Source organism: Schistocerca gregaria, chromosome 3 (genome assembly GCF_023897955.1).
Source record: "Schistocerca gregaria isolate iqSchGreg1 chromosome 3, iqSchGreg1.2, whole genome shotgun sequence".
NCBI lineage: Eukaryota > Metazoa > Arthropoda > Insecta > Orthoptera > Acrididae > Schistocerca > Schistocerca gregaria.
In genome coordinates this window covers 182067044-182079087 of record NC_064922.1, presented here as the reverse complement: position 1 = coordinate 182079087, position 12044 = coordinate 182067044, and the positions used below count along the sequence as shown (strand labels likewise).

General features: G+C 46.0%; 1 protein-coding gene across 1 annotated transcript in view; it reads right to left on the bottom strand.

The window, feature by feature from the left end:
- Positions 1-12044, bottom strand: part of LOC126355300 (beta-alanine transporter-like) — a 602272-nt gene that overhangs the window by 84041 nt on the left and 506187 nt on the right. The gene's annotated exons all lie outside the window — the stretch shown is intronic.

The window sequence follows — 12044 nt, the reverse complement described above, 5'->3', positions numbered from 1 at the left end:
TAAAATCGTTTCGGTCTTCATGGCTCCAGCAAAAATTCGACAGCTCTTGAGGCCTGTGAAAGACGATGTAAGCCTTCCAACGCAAGGCTTCTGGTTGTGGACACATTTACTTCGGACACACTGCGCGTACCATTAAACAGCACGTCTGTGGAACACGAGAGGTGTTACCGCCTGCGGTATCCTGTGAAATCACCGACAGCAGAAAACGGAAAACGTACACTGCATTGCATTCGACGAGACATCTGTTATTAAACAGACAAATACTTTCTGGAGTAGCGTCACAAAAGACTGACAACACCCTTAATAAAGACCACTCTGCAGCTGAACACAGTTTGTAACCCAGCCACTGGAAGGCTCAAGCGGGCTCGCAACGATAAAATTACCATATAAGGCCCCGCAGTGAGTAGCAGTGATTTCTCAGAAGGTAGCTTGGACACATAAGGGCAGCAGCAGCGTTCAGACGACATTCAGTGTCGCGACAACTACGCTCATGCTCATAAATTAAGGATAATTGCAGAATGCGGTACCACGCAACGTGGCACTAGACAAAACTGGCGGTAATAGCATAGGCACATATGGAACACACACGACACAGATCTGTAAGTCCACGGTATTGGTGATAAGTTGAGAAAAACGTTCCGAAACACATGTGCTAGAAAGCGCCACTGTTTCCTGCGTATGTACCCCCAAATCAATGTGGGATATGATCACCAAGCACAGGTACACAGGTCGTACAACGGGTTGATATACTCTGGATAAGGTAGTCGAGCAGCTGCTGGGGTATAGCCTCCCGTTCTTGCTCCAGTGCCTGTCGGAGCTCCTGCAGAGTCCTAGGGGTTTGAAGGCGTGTAGCGATAGGTCGACCAAGAGGAGGGTTTAGGTCTGGAGAAAAGGCAGGCCGCTCCATTCGCCTGATATCTTCTGTTACGATGTACTCCTGCACGATGGCAGCTCGGTGCCGCTGTGCGTTATCATTCATCAGGAGGTAGGTGGGACCCACTGCACACACCACTGAAAAGGCGGACATACTGGCTCAAAATGACGTCCAAATACACCTGACCTCTTACAGTTCCTCTGTCAAGGACATGCAGGGGTGTATGCGTATAAATCATAACCCCATCACACACCATCAAACCACGACCTCCATACAGGTCCGTTTCTAGGACATTAAGGGGTTGGTATCTGGTTCCTGTTTCACGCCAGATGAAAACCCGGCAGGAATCACTTTTCAGACTAAACCTGGACGTCCGTGAACATAACCTGGGACCACTGTTCCAGTGACCACGTACTGTGTTCTTGACACCAGGCTTTACGGGCTCTCCTGTGACCAGGGGTCAGGGGAATGCACCTTGCAGGTCTCCGGGCGAATAAACAATGTCTGTTCAGTCGTCTGTAGACTGTGTGTCTGGAGACAGCTGTACCGGTAAGGTCGCGAGCAAGGCTACCTGCAGTACTCCGTGGGCGTCTGTGGGCACTGAACGTGAGATATCGGTCTTTTTGTGGTGTTGTACACTGTGGACGTCCGTACTGTAGCGCCTGGACACGTTTCCTGTCTGCTGGAATAGTTGCCATAATCTTGAGTTCACACTTGGTGGCACACAGAGGGACCGTGATACGACCTGCTGTGTTTCACCAGCCTCCAGTCGCCCTAGTGCTCTAACCCTCATATCGTCATCAATATGTGCTGTTCGAGCCATTTTCAACACACCATTAGCACGTCTGAACACGTCTGCACACTTACTCGCAGCCCCGTGCTCTGAAATGCACCAACATACCTCTGTGTATGTGGACTGCTGCCAGCGCCACCGAGCGCCGACCGCAGGTCAAAAGAACCCGCATGGTCGTACCCCGAGGTCATTTAAACCCGCAAACCGCCAACCAGAGCGTTGGTTCACCATGTATCAGCATTATACTTAATTTATGAGCATGAGTATAGTTCTCGGCTCTAAGCTCCTGGACATACGACCACGTGGCCCGGATGGAAGCTAGAGAAAAGTTATCAAGGAAAAAAAGAGTAAAGAATCAGGAGAAGCCCTCTGTCAGAGTAGCTTCCCGTTTTTCCATGAAAAACACTTTTTAAGGTTTTTCTAAACGTCGCTCTCGCGATGCTGCAACACATTGTTTCCCCCTACTCACCTACAGATACCGAACACTCCAGCATGACGCCTGCAGCGCCCACCACCAGCGACTCTACCACGACGAACAGCGGGAGCAGAGACGGCGTGTATAGCATCGCCACCCTGCTGACGACGTGAATCACCACGCAGGCCAACTGCAGCGGGCGACGTCCGTACCTGCAACCAGTGAATATCCGCTTACTTCACAAATATTCCATTTCCCAGATTTTTTCTGTAAAATGTGTCAAGGCACAAAGGAATTGAAGACATTAGCTACCATCCTCGCCGCAATTATACACTACTGGCCATTAAAATTGCTACACCAAGAAGAAATGCAGACGATAAACGAGTATTCATACTAGAACTGACATGTGATTACATTTTCACGCACTTTGGGTGCATAGATCCTGAGAAATTAGTACCCAATACAACCACCTCAAGCCGTAACAACGTCCTTGATACGCCTGGGCATTGAGTCAAACACAGCTTGGATGGCGTGTACAGGTACAGCTGCCCATGCAGCTTCAACACGACACCACAGTTCATCAGGAGTAGTGACTGGCGTATTGTGACGAGCCAGTCGCTCGGCCACCATTGACCAGACGTTTTCAGTTGGTGAGATATCTGAAGAATGTGCTGGCCAGGGCAGCAGTCGAACATTTTCTGTATCCAGGAAGCCCCGTACAGGACCTGCAACATGCGGTCGTGCATTATCCTGCTGAAGTGTAGGGTTTCGCAGGGATCGCATGTAGGGCAGAGCCACGGGTCGTAACACATCGGAAATGTAACGTCCACTTTTCAAAGTGCCGTCAATGAGAACCGGATGATACGCCAGTATGGCGATAACGTTGACACACTTCCAATGTGCGTTCACCGCGATGACGTCAAACACGGATGCGACCACCATGATGCTGTAAAAAGAACTGGGATTCATTCGAAAAGATGACGTTTTGCCATTCGTGCACCCAGGTTCGTCGTTGAGTACACCGTCACAGGCGCTCCTGTCTGTGATGGAGCGTCAAGGGTAACCGCAGTCATTGTCCCGACCTGATAGTCCATGCTGCTGCAAACGTCGTCGAACTGTTCGTGCAGATGGTTATTGTCTTGCAAACGTCCCTATCTGTTGACTCAGGGATCGAGACGTGGCTGCACGATCCGTTACAGCGATGCGGAGAAGATGCCTGTGATCTCGACTGCCAGTGATAAGAGGCAGTTCGGATTCAGCACTGCGTTCCGTATGACCGTCCTGAACCCACCGATTCCATATTCTGCTAACAGTCATTGGATAACGACGAACGCGAGCAGCAATGTCGCGATACGATAAACCGCAATAGCGAGAGGCTACAATCCGACCTTTATCAAAGTCGGAAACGTGATGGAACGCATTTCTCCTCCTTACAGGAGGTTCAAATGGGTCTAAGCACTATGTGACTTAACAGCTATGGTCATCAGTACCCTAGAACTTAGAACTACTTAAACCTAACTAACCTAAGGACATCACACAACACCCAGTCATCACGCCTTACAGGAGGCATCACAACAACGTTTCACCAGGCAACGCTGGTCAACTGCTGTTTGTTTATGAGAAATCGGTTAGAAACTTTCCGCATGTTAGAACGTTGTAGGTGTCGCCACCGGCGCCAACCTTATGTGAATGCTCTGAAAAGCTAATCATGTGCGTATCACAGCATCTTCTTCCTGTCGGTTAAATTTCGAGTCTGTAGCACCTCATCTTCGTGGTGCAGCAATTTTAATGGCCAGTAGTGTATACCTGTTGTATCGTCTTTCTGTTATTTTGATCCTGCAGCCATTATGAATCAAGACACAAAGGAATTGAAGACATTAGCTGTCAGGAAGAATTCATTTAAATGAATGGGAAAAGTTGAAAATTTGTGCCTGACCAGGATTTAAACCTCTGTCTCCTTCTTAATTTTTTTATTATTAAACGCGAAGGTTAATACTGAAAGTTTTGGATCCGGTGGGGTGCGAACCAGGAACACACCACACGCTGCTACCTTACAGTTCTTGGACAATATTAATTTTGTTCTTTTTTTGCTTGTAACGGAAGAAAGAACGGACACAGGGGCAACTTAAGGCTGGGTGGAGACAAGGTAGGCAAGGATCGCATGCCGTGGCCTAACCACGATGCCTCCCCCACCTCCCTCCCGCCCGACTGACACTACGCTGGACTATCACATAGTACTGGCCATTTCTTTATTTATGTTTTACTTTTATTTATCTGAAATTACTTGGTACTCTAAAAAGGAAGGAACATGTTGGGACAAAATCCTACATGGCTTCCACCACTTTAAAAGAAAAAAAGGTATCATTTTTAGTCGTACCCTGCAACAACTTATTTTTCCATTACTTGAACAAAAAAGTCTAACAGAGCCACAAAAATGAAATAAACTGCGTAAAGGTACATCTGAAAGGGGACGGTAATGAGAATTCCAAGACGACAGGTTAACTCACCACTTTTTTTGTCAATTTTACCAAAAACAAGGTAACAGGAATGAAACATTCCAACAGTTAATGATTTCTACACATCATCCAACTTCTTGACGACTAAAGACGAGATACAGAATATTCGCAAAAAGTGGACGACAGTGTGGCAACCTATCCATTGGGCAGAAACCATATACTGGAAAAAGGCATAAGGGTCCGGATCATAACTGCTCCCCCACCACGTAATGAACATAAAGCCCGATATGCCACACAACTGTATTGTTCTCTGTTCTGGGGAACAAGGTTGAATCGGGACGCAGGAGAATGTCAGTGGAGATTGTCACTTCCGTCCTCCTGGTAAGAAATGCCAATTGTCGACGGAGCCAACTGCAATAACTGTGTTCGCATGCGACCAAGCGGTGACATAAATGTATCTGTTTCATGGCAACAACTGCATCAGTCCAATACGAAAAAGTCGAACGTTGATGGAGACAAGGTTATAAACGACTTGGTACGACGAGAACACAAGGGTAGGCTGACACTGGATCAAACAACCTTCCATTCTGTGTCTAGTGACGGGGACTCCACAGATGAAACGTGATTTGGAAACGTCCAGCGGCATACCAGCATTTTTACAGAGAGGTCAGATTGCGTTCAAATGGCTCTGAGCACTATGGGACAACATCTGAGATCATCAGTCCCCTAGAACTACTTAAACCTAGCTAACCTAAGGTCATCACACACATCCATGCCCTAGGCAGGATTCGAACCTGCGACCGTAGCGGTCGCGCGGTTCCAGCCTGAAGCGCCTAGAACCGCTCAATCCTCAAGTAACTCACATAAAAAAAGTTCACGAATATGCCTTAATTTATTATTTATCCTACCAACATCTATTAGCGGTGTTAAGCTCTTGGGTAGGAGACAGGCAAAAAGGCGAGCTATAAGTCACTGGGGGATGCAAAGACACTTTAAAGTAGTACGTCGAAAAAGTAAATCAGAAGCCTCATCCCTAACATCCGGGAGGCCAAAACCTCCCTCCAACAGCGGTCGCGCCATGGCCGGATAGTGCACTCGAAAAATAGGGTTTCGCCAGATAAACTTGCTAGATAATCGACGTAACTTTCGGGACATCATCGCAGGAAAGGCACAAATTTGGGCAACAAAATAAGATTTACACAACACTTAAGTTTCCAAGGACTGAAAGTTATGAAGTAACGAGAGATAGCGACGCGAGTGTTTTAAGGATCGCTCGTTGAATCCAGTCCGTGACGGATGTCCAGTTTAACTCACCAATCTTCATCGGACAACAATCGATAACAATACCCAACGATCAATTTGCGGGCGACCGGAAAAGCCCATGGAATCTCAACCGCGTCAGATCCCCGCACACTGAGTAATCAGTGTCTCCGGTCGTTAACCTGTGCTCTCGTAAGACGACAAAATGCATCCTACAGTGCTTGAGCAATGGTATGTCGTAATGAGAAGGAAGAAGCACCAAAAAGCCAACGGCGCAAGCGCGAACGATAAAACTTTCGCCCAATAATGACCTGCCATCCAGTCGAGCAGCTATGGGTCTCAAAATTGGTTCCAGAAGAAGCGCGAGTAAACCCAAAAGCTGTCAACACTCACTACAGAATAACTTGACTAACCACGTCCCTTGCACGATTAAAATCAATGGAAAGTAGACCTCCCGTTAAAAGGGCAGAGGAGGCAGTCGAGATCACGACATTCAGCAAGCGAGTACGACATAGAAGACAGCTTTGATAACGCGCGACCACGCCAGCGAGCAAAACCGACAGACGGCTGTTTATCGCCAGTGCGACTATTTTATGACTAAAATTGAGTAGCGTTCCGTCTTTTTAGTAATTAAAACAATTCTTCCGATCTTAATGGAGGGTGGGATGTAGACCCCTTGCACCATTTCATTCACGATATACGTTATCGTATCTCCTATCAGAGACCAAATCCGAACATAAAATTCTTCGGGAAGAACATTCAAACCCGGCGAGTGAATTGCAATGTCATGAACGTAATCACGGTGAAAACTGCCATAAACTCCTCATGGAGAGTTGGCGTAACAACAATTTCATGGAGGAAGTAAAATCAGCATGCTGTATTCCGTCATATTCCACTCCAGTGTAAAGATCGGAAAAATACCGAGAGAGTTCACCCATTATATCTGGTTGGGATGACCACTCGCTACCACCTACAGCATGAATGGTACTGAGATACTTCCTTGGAGGTAACGTTCGAAGCCGAATTAGATCATACACAGACGCCAACTCATACTGTAGAACCGAACGTGGCTGGGAAGGCAAACGAAGTCCATCTAATTGCAGTATTTTGATTTACGAGAGTTTCGCCGTCAGGTAACGACATTCATAACTCTCAGTTGGACGACTCGAGCACACTCATAAAGATCGCGAAGGACAGCATAATTAAATTCCCGAGAGTTCCTCATTTCATCCGCGTTTTTTACTCCAGATGACAGTATTTTAGTGTTCAGAAAACAGTCATGTAGGCAATAAAAATATTTTTGATTCAGCAGCTGATGTGCGGCTACTGACATTTACAAAATACAATTGTGGCTGCTCCACAAGAATTCGAAGAAAAAGTATAAAGAGTTAAATTTCAGCAATGGCTAGGAAGAAATAACGCGACACACTGGGGCCCTGTTCTCGCCGTGCACGCACTCATAAAACATTTGCGAGACATCTGGGGGGATTTTTCCGATAAGACCTGCTTCAGCCTGACCTCACTGAATCTTCTTCTCCTTTGCAGGAATTCATTTTCTTTCAAGTAAAGTTTCCTCTCTAAATGTGAACTGCATTTCATGGACGTACTGTGCATTATTCCTACCCTCACGTGGTTGCATGGAGAGCTGATGGCCACTTCTGCTGGTTCTAGAATGGGATTTTCACTCTGCAGCAGAGCGTGCGCTGATATGAAACTTCCTGGGAGATTAAAACTGTGTGCCGCACCGAGACTCGAACTTGGGACCTTTGTCTTTCGGGGGCAAGTGCTCTACCAACTGAGCCACGCAAGCATGACTCACGTCCCGTTCTCACAGCTTTACTTGTGCCAGTACCTCGTCTCCTACCTTCCAAACTTTACAGAAGCTCTCCTGCGATCCTTGCAGAACTATCACTTCTGAAAGAAAGGAAATTGCGGAGACATGGCTTAGCCACAGCGTGGGGGACGTTTCCAGAATGAAATTTTCACTCAAGTACCTCCACCCAGGCTATGTCAAAGCCATGTCTCCACAATATCCTTTCTTTCAGGAGTGCTAGTCCTGCAAGGATCGCAGGACAGCTTCTGTAAAGTTTGAAAGTTAGGAGACGAGGTACTGGCTTAAGCATAGCTGTGAGGACGGGGTGTGAGTCGTGCTTGAGTAGTTGGTGGAGCACTTGCCCGCGAAAGGCAAAGGTCCAGAGTTCGAGTCTCGTTCCGGCACACACTTTTAATCTGCCAGGAAGTTTCACTTCTGCTGGTTGTTTGTGAGCTTTCAACTCAGCGTGTAGCAGCTCTCCAAGTGGTTCACTGCTCCCCTCAGTCAGATGTAGCGCTCTGGTCTGCGGGTGACTGCAGTGCCACTACCCATTCTTGTACAGACAGACAGGGATTGTTCATATCCTTTAATAGTATATGGTAACAGAAAATACAAAGGTAATAAGAACAGAAAGATTTTTTTAATTACATGTCACCCATGTAGCCGAACAGCAGCCCCAGGACTGCTCCAATGTTCTGTGCATAGAACATGACGTCACTGACGATGTGCATGTCGTCGCAGACCCAGTTCATCTCTGACGGCACCGTCTGAGGGTACCACGTGTGGTCGTACTCCCAGCCGTGCTGGCAGGGCACCACGGAAGCACCGTCCAGGGCGCTTCCGTTGTACATCAGGCACTTGCTGAATGTCCCTCCTTCCCTGTGAACATAGGTAGAACCTCATTATAAGTGCATTTTAAAACATAATCTGAAAACTATAGCACTGGATACAACTAGTGATCTAGGACAAAATCCAGAAACCGTTTGAGAAATTTGGTTTGCACACTGTTGTATTGCCTGACATAAAACGAGAAGCAGCCGTAGGACACCAGAGATAATTATCGTTTACTGATGCTCGTTCGCCCCCCTGTGTTGCGTGAGGTGCACTGGATTCATTACGCAGCTGTTTTCTACTGATAGGACTAGCGTGTAAGGAACCTCTTTCGGAAGACACCACTCAGTTCTACTATGTGTACTAAACAATGAAAGACTTTATGTGGAATTAAACTACTAGTACGTTCAATTTGCCTAATTTTCTGACAAAGTGAAGCACCAGGCATGTTGATGAGGTACTCCCATGGCCAACGAGATACCCATATCTCTGCCTGACAGAACATACGTTGGGCAAACTCGGATGTAAACTCTGTCCTCGTGCCAGAATCCAGGAGATAAATGGTTCAAATGGCTCTGAGCACTATGGGACTTAACTTCTGAGGTCATCAGTCCCCCAGGCATGTTGATGAGGTACTCCCATGGCCAACGAGATACCCATATCTCTGCCTGACAGAACATACGTTGGGCAAACTCGGATGTAAACTCTGTCCTCGTGCCAGAATCCAGGAGATAAATGGTTCAAATGGCTCTGAGCACTATGGGACTTAACTTCTGAGGTCATCAGTCCCCTAGAACTTAGAACTACTTAAACCTAACTAACCTAAGGACATCACATACACCCATGCCCGAGGAAGGCCAGGAGATAGAGGACGAGTTACAACACATGTAGGTCAGCTTGCCTCGGATACAACGGCAATCGGAACAATGCATGCATCCAGGACTAAGTGCGCGCAACGCCATACTGATAAATGGGCTAACACTTCCAGGATTTTTGAAAATTTGACTCGGTTTTTTAGTCACTGCAGTAAGTTCACAAAGCCCTCAACTCATGAATTTTCAATTCGTTTCCTCCTCCCTTTTCGGTGCTTCACTTCTTTTGCGAAGCACTGAGTGAGAAATGAAGAAGTGGTCTGTGATGGAAAATAAATATTTTTCTACGGGATTAAAACATAATTGAAATGGTGTAAATCAACCTTGTTTCATCCATGAATTTATTGCTGCTTTAATATGTTGTTATTTACTTTGCACAAACATGGTCTTAATGTACAAATTCGTAGAACTGTAAGCGAATGATAATGTGAATGAGCCGTGGCGCGGCTCTCGGGCGCAAGACGCTATCGATTACTCCTCTGGTTGACATCGGCACTATGTGGGTCGTGTTTTGGCGCATCTGCTGCTTCCTTTATGCCCATGTGTGTTGTTCTGTCCGTATGTGCATTGAAAAGGTTACGCTCCGGCTGGAACAGTGGCTTGTGCTTTACGTTCATGCATCCTGACTCATTTGTTTTGCTGCAATCAGCTGTAATTTCAGAGAGTTTTTTTTTTTTCGTCGAGATTGCCTTAGCCCGGTGGTGCCTAGTATCCGAGAACAAGACAGCTAACGTGTGACCTGTTGTTTTGGGTTTTGGAGTCCTTTTTGGGTAACCTAGTTATCACGCACACAAATGTATTGCTGCCGAGTGAGGTTAGTCCTAATCTTGTGGAACTGAGCTTTCAGTGACTGGCTCGTCTGCAAGTTAATTAATTTAACCTTTGTGGTGTGTTGTTTTTTTGCTTTCAATGGTGAATCTCTTGTCATTCATTTGTGTATGTTTCGCCGTTAATGATAACTGTGAGTAAGATAGCAAGGTCTTGAAGGGCTTGAGTATCCTGACTGTAAATTGGCAACAGTTTAATTTGGTTTCTTGTTTATCGGTCTAGTGAAAACTTATGCCAAGTTTACTAATTTCCGCCTGTGGTCCGGACGTTGGTTTGAAGGTAAATCCGTTGGTAAATCTTTACTGGACCTAACCGTTATCCGATCTTGCGTTGAACTAATGCCATTATTAAATCGTTTCTTGTGTGCTATAAATTGTATTCCCATAGACAAGGAGACAGGGCACATTCTGTGGTCGAGGGGTAGGCACGGTTGCTGCTTTGCGCGTGGCGTCTCGTCGCTCGCTATCATTTCCCACGTTAGTTCGGGCGGCGTGAGACTTGTTTGCTCGTGGTTGTGTGGCCGCTAGTGAGCTGTGCCTGCTCCCGCTTCAGGGTGCGCCGTGTTTCGTAAGGCGTACGCCGGCTTTCAGTCACTGTTACTCCTGTGTTGCTGTCGGTCGCTTACCGAAACGTTAGTCTGTTTTAGCACGATGTCGGTTGATGACCAGGTCGGGGCGGTCGTCCGCTCTGGGTGGCCTCGGTCGCTTGGACTCGGCAGTTACCTTCTGGTTAAACAGATCAAACTTATTTATTTGCTGTAAATTGCTAAGTAGTTTGTGAGAAAAGTTGTAACTCATCTTTTCATGATTTTACACAATTCAAGCATTTTGGTAAGGCATTTTCCTATCTATGTTTTATTTAAATGAGAATTCTTTATTGGGGTTCTCCACCTGTTGAAGCTTAACATAAAATTTGAACTTAGCTTTCATGATTTTACTTAATTTAAGCATTCTTGAAAAGCAGTCCTTTATCTACGTTTTATTGGTTGGTAATTCATTATTGGGATTATTCACTGCTTGAAGGTTAACGTATGTTTGTAACCAAGTTTATGTCCTTGCTTAATTGAGATTTGATAAGAGCCTTTATTGCTGGAAGATCATTAAAGCTTGGGTGCTTGTAATTGTGAATACTGTTGTCTATGTTGTGGGCTACCCTTCCACTTCCACAGCCAATCTGGCCTATCTACCAGTACAGGGAAGACTGTAAGGGAATGACAATGTGTCAAACGTGCAAATGTGGTAGTCCTTACCCGAAGGCGGGGAGTAATGTTGTTCGGTAATTTGCCTTCAAAATAATTACCGGTATACAAACTCATTGCCTTTCAAGTCACCACCAACTCTCTCCTGAACCAGAAATGAAACGTGGAAACACATTTTAAAATGTTTAATTTCTAATGTATTTTCAAAAATAGGAAATTACACATACAGAAATATGTGGGATTTTTAACGATACGTTAGTGAGATCCAGTGAATACCATTACCATTTTGGTTCATCTGGTGGAGCGGAGCTTGTGATCTGGGGTAAAAGGTTGGAATCAAACAAGAGCACAAAAGACGTGGAGGCGAGAATCAAATTGGAACACAAATAGGTCTGTTACATTTACTGATTTGTTTCCAACTGAAGGCATTCCTCTAATTTCTGCACACACACACACACACACACACACACACACACACACACACACACACACACACACACAGGGCATATCATTGATAATTCATACTGTTCTTTGACCAACAGGAGACATATTTAAAGTGACTGAAAACCAGTGCAGGGCCAAAGGCCTTGCCGCAATGGTAATACCATTTCCCGTCAGATCACTGAAGATAAGCACTGCCTAGTGCTGTTGGTAAGCGGGGTGCACGCAGCCCTTGTGAGGCAAATTGAGGTGCTACTTGGTTG